The sequence below is a fragment of the Ipomoea nil genome, unplaced genomic scaffold, assembly GCF_001879475.1.
Source record: "Ipomoea nil cultivar Tokyo-kokei standard unplaced genomic scaffold, Asagao_1.1 scaffold2833, whole genome shotgun sequence".
Classification (NCBI taxonomy): Eukaryota; Viridiplantae; Streptophyta; class Magnoliopsida; order Solanales; family Convolvulaceae; genus Ipomoea; species Ipomoea nil.
In genome coordinates, this window is record NW_017619261.1 from 1,967,944 (window position 1) to 1,973,848 (window position 5,905).

The window sequence follows — 5,905 nt, forward strand, 5'->3', positions numbered from 1 at the left end:
CCTTGAATTTATAATGTAATGGGTGATATATGTGGCGATTTGCAGGAGAAAAAATGGAGAATTTTTTATAACAATTTCTATAATATAAATTTTTTTTTTATCAAATGCGACTAATCTTTTTAATGACCTAGTTAAAACGGTGACTTTGTAGATATTTAAAGGGGAAAAAAAGTGAATATAGAAATATTTTAATGAATGAGTCTACCATATGAGCGAGTGTGTGTGTGTGTATATATATATATATATATATATATATATATATATATATATATATATATTGATGGATGGTTTTTTCTCTCTAGGTTTAATTTTTTCCTCTCACACTCGCACTGTATTTGGTAGGTTTTCGGTCATCCACTGTTCGTTGGATGAGAACGGATAGAATTGTATTTATGAATGTAATTACAAATGTATAGATTACAGGTATATATAAAGAGAGAGTCTCAGTGAGACTAGGATATGGAGTCATAATCTAACTCAAATCCATAGAGTCCTAATACTTACCCTCAAGCACAAGGTACAGTAGTGACTTGTAGCTTGTCTCTAAGAAAAGAAAATCTAGAACCAGGTAGAGCTTTAGTAAAGACTAAAGATATCTGCCAGTTGATCTTTTGTTGAAATAAAGTTAAACTATATATCTCAATTTGCAACTCTGTCTCTAACAAAGTGATAATCAATTTCCACATGTTTATTGCCCCAGCATGAAAAATGGGATTTGCACACATGTATATAGCACCAAGATTATCATACCACAACTTAGGAATAGACACACCAGTCACGCCAATTTCACACAGCAAAGAGAGAATCCAAATGACCTCAGCAAAGACATCTGCTAGAGCTTTATATTAAACCTCGGTAGAGGATCTAGCAATACTTCTTTGTTTCTTACATACCCATGATATAAGATTGGATCCAAGAAAAACAGCATAACCACTAGTTGACTTACGATCCTCAGGACAGCCAGCCTAATCAGAATCAGAAAAGGCATGCAACTCTCTAGACACTGACTTTCTTATTTGCAGACCATAAGTAATAGTTGCCTTGACATATCTCAGTACACGTTTCAATTGCACCTAATGATAGACCGTAAGAGCATGCATATGTTGACAGAGTTGATTAACCGGAAATAACAAATCTGGACGTGTAGCCGTAAGGTACTGTAAGGCTCTAACCAAGCTCATATACTGTGTAGTATCATCATATAGATCTGCATCAAAGATAGTGGGTTTCAAAACAGATATAGGAGTACCTAATGATTTACAGTTTTTCATGGCAGCACGTTTTAAAATATCTGTCATGTATCTTTGTTGAGAAAGCAAAATTCCATAACCACACTTAATAATTTCAATTCCAAGAAAGAAACCAAGTTCCAAGATCCCTAATCTTGAATTCAGTTGATAATTTTGCTAGTAGAGTACTGACAATATTATGATAACTGCCCATTACAAGGATATCATCAACATATACTAGAACATAAATGAAAGCCGAATCTTGCAACTAGTGAAATAAAGATACATCTGTTTTTGAGGCTTTAAACCCGACTGACATAAGAAACGCATGCAAGCGATTAAACCAAACTCTAGGAGCCTATTTTAATCCATATAGAGAACGTTTCAACAGGAAAACATGATTGGGAAACTATTTATCAATATACCAAGGTGGGTGCTTCATATAAACAGTTTCAAATAATTTCCCATTCAAAAAGGCATTGTGCACATCTAGCTGCTTAACAACCCAACCGGAGGATACATCTAAAGATAGAAGTAACCTAACAGTTGTGGGTTTGACCACTGGGTTGAATGTGACGAAAAAATCTTGTCCAGGTACTTTATTAAATTCTTTGGCTACTAACCTTGCGCTTTGTGCCGTTCAATTGATCCATCAGCTTTCCTTTTTGTGTGAAAAACTCATTTGCACCCAATAACATTCATATTTGTCTGTGATGGAACAAGACACCAAGTCTCATTTTGAAGAAGTGCATTAAACTCTTCGTCCATTGCCTTGCGCCATTTACTGTGTTTTACTGCCTGTGTATAACAAGTGGGTTCAGTAAGACAAACCTGAGCAGAGATAGCCAATAGTGGAGTCTGAGAACGACTCCGAGTAGCCATGGTGTGCGATCGGACTGTGGACTTCGTAGACCGCCCCCTAGGCCGGCCTCGGGGTCGAGTGGCAGCCACTGCTTAAGTGGGTTCAGCATGCTCGGCCTGGGCCGGTTTCGGCTGGTCAGTGTCAGCCGGGGCTGGTTTAGTTAGTGCAGGTTGAACCGTAGCTGTGGGCAGGACTGGAACAAGCACAGATTCTACCCAGGGTTGATTTTTCTGAACCAGGGGTGCCTGCACAACATTTTTAGCACTGAAATGAAAAACTCTTTCATCAAACTGAACTTGCCTGCATACAAATATCTTGTTAGTCTATAAGTCCATGCACCTATACCCCTAAAATACTCATGATAGCCTAGGAAGACACAAGGAGAAGATCTGTAAGACATTTGTAGGGACGAAGATAAGGATAACATAGACACCCAAAGACACGAAGAAAAGAATATGGCCGAGGGAATTTATGCAACAAGTGATGGGGACTTGATTTATTTAACACAGTAGATGACATCCTGTTAATTAAATAAATCGTAGTCCCAAATGCATAATCCCAGAATTTAGAAGGAACAACAACAGGACTTAAGAGAGCTAAACCTTTTTCAACAATGTGTCTATGCTTTCTTTCATCACGACCATTTTGTTCATGAGTGTAATGCACAAGATTGTCTATGAATAATTCCTCTTTGAGCTAAGGTGGAATGTAACTTTTTATATTAAGCTCCTAGATCAGATTGAATGGATTTAATCTTACGATTGAAGGATCGCTCAACCATAGCACGAAACTTATCAAAAATTGCATACAGATCAGATTTTTGTGCCATAAGGAAATACCAAGTGTAACCATAGTAGTCATCAACGAAAATAACGAAGTAACGATAGCCATTATTAAAGAGCATGGGAGCTGGTTCTCCAAATGTCGGTATAAACTAAATCAAGAATACATGAACTAGAAGACTCAACAGCGGTACGGAAAAACGTGCAGATTTTCCTAGTTGACATGCATTACATAGCCCAACGAATAATATTTCTAGACCCACTAACCGTACAAGACGAAAGAATTTGACTAAGAACACGATGGTGTGGATGACCCAAACGATCATGTCATACTAACGCGGAGGTTCGAGCTGAAGGAAACATAGTAGGAGATGAATTAGGAATAGGAAGTTTGTAAAGACCCCCCCAGAGCTATTGCCCCGTAGAAGAGTTTCGTTGGTGTTGATATCCTTCACACACAAAAAAAAAAAAAAAAAAAAAAAAAAGAAAAGAAAAAACGGGTGAAACTCAAAAAACACTTTATTAACAAAAATTTTTGAACTGATAATAAAGGTGTAGACAAACGCGGAACATGAAGGATATTAGACAATTGAAATGACCTAGAAGGGGTATTAAAAGTAGCATGACCAACACGACTAATAGGTAAGCCCATAACGTCATCGACACGTAATGTGTCATTACCATTGTACTCCTCTGAGATAGAAAGAGCAGCTATGTCTGGGGTAGCACAATTGGTTGCACCTGTGTCTGGAAACCAAGTATGACACCTTTGAGAATCTGAAGGAGGTTCTTGATATATTATATTAGCCTGAGGATCTTTGGCTTATCGGAGATGACATGTGACCGTAGTATGACCAACCACCCACACAATTTTCATTTAGGCTGCCAATTATTATTCCTGCAGCCGCCACATCGTCCACCGCCACGATTCCTGCCATCGCCACCACCGCGCGACTGACCGGAGTGGCCGTTGTTTTGGCGGGAGTTGTGGCTGCCTCCACCACGAGACTGGGAGCATCGTCCGCACTACTGCCCTCCACGCTGCCGGTGAGCCACCGCCTAGACCACCACTCGTCATAAATTCCTCCACACCAAGAAGATCAGCGATCTCCTAGAGCGTGAAGGGTTGGCCGCGAACACTGAGGGAGGATGTGAGCCCCCGAAACTCAAGCTGTAACCCTCGGAGGACATAAAGGTTCTGCTCCTCGAGAGATAATGGCCGGCCGACGAGGGTAATTTCTTCAACCAAAACCCTTGCTTTTCCGATGTAATCAACGACGGACGCATCGCCCTGGTGCAGAGACTGCAGCTGGCCGAGTAGGTTCAAGCTGCGAGAGCGAGACGACGATGATAGTCCAAACCGCCTGGCTAGTGTGATGACCGATGGCCAACAGCATCACCTCATCGGATAATGATGACATAAGCATGGACAAGAGGGCCTGATCCTATTGAACCCAAGCTCAATGTGCGGGATTGGGTTGCGTCGGCGTACCATCTTCACCACCGGAAAGCAAAGCCGGTGAACATGGGTTCGTACCATCAATGAACCCCATTAAATCATGACATCAAGAAAACAAACAACCTGGGTTCTTCAAAACAGGAAGTTCTTGTAGGTTAGTTTGATACTGATAAAGTTGTGAGCGGTGGACAAAGAATTCATGGTCGATGTGACCGAAGAGATACCAATATTGGAAGCGGTCTGCAACACCCCAGATTTTCAAGACATTTTAAGCTTATATAATAAAGGTAATATCTCATTACATCCCAAAATATATCATAAGTGTACGGGGTGCTATGCCACACCTGGACTAGAGAACCCAGGTACACAGGCTGTCTAACTAATATCCATTGAAACACAATGCATAACATGGCACGCAGGCCGAAAGGGAAACTACTCTACTTCTACGCTCTAGTTCTAGCGCGCTCCAGTGCTCTAGTCCTCTGTGCCTGAAAGCCAAATATATCTGTTCAGCGAGAGATGCTGGTAACCCACTCCAACGCGTTGAAATACAATACATATAGAGATATATATAGATATACAAAAACCATTTTGAGCATGAAGTTATATCCTACGAACTCTAGCTTTTAAAACCGGGGACGACTCGACAGATAAGGCCAGACACGAGCAACAGTTATAACAAACATATGCTGTTCACAACAGATAAGGCAGATAAGGCAAAGCATAAACAATAGCCACAACCCAACATAAACAATCCCCAACATAAATCCCATAGTCACATCCCCCAAGACACTCATAATCACAACTCATCCATATCACAACACATAACACACTTTGTTGGCGCCACAGGACCAATCGCATGGCCATACATGAGGGTCAGCGCATATAGCTCTGACACGGCCCCGCAGCACCCTGCCCCGTATCGCAACACGGAGGGGTCGATCGCAACCGACCGATGAACCGCAGCTCATCATAGTGTTTGATCGCAACCAAACAGTGGACCGCAGCCCAAGAGAATGTCATCTGACCGCAGCCAGGAAAAAGGACGAACCGCAGCTCGTATAGAAACGTTTGATCGCAACCAAACGGTGGACCGCAGCCCAAGAGTATCAGTCTGACCGCAGCCAGCTTCTGAACTACAGCTCAGGATAACCAATCCGATCGCAACCGAATTGGGGTAACACACACATAACACATAGCAAGCACATGCAACCCACATTACACATTAGGAAGGGGGAGAAAACGTATAACAAAACCTATGCGTGATCCATCACTTACTAAGAATAGTCCTAAGGGGTTCATACTTTCTTCCACCTAGGTCAACGGGATACCAATTCAACTAGCATGCAATATAATAGACTCATAAACCTACGAACGGTACCCGAAACATCAAACTAGACATAGGCACGATAAACGGGGTCCATTGGGACACCACGGGGATTGAGGGAACATCAAACGGGGAAGCCGAACTCCAGAGTGGGGGAATTTTCCAGCGGGTAGCCGGTGGGTGGGGGGCCACCCGCCGGCTGCCCGCTGCCGGAAGTGAAATCTCGGCCGTGGGTAGGTGGCGGGT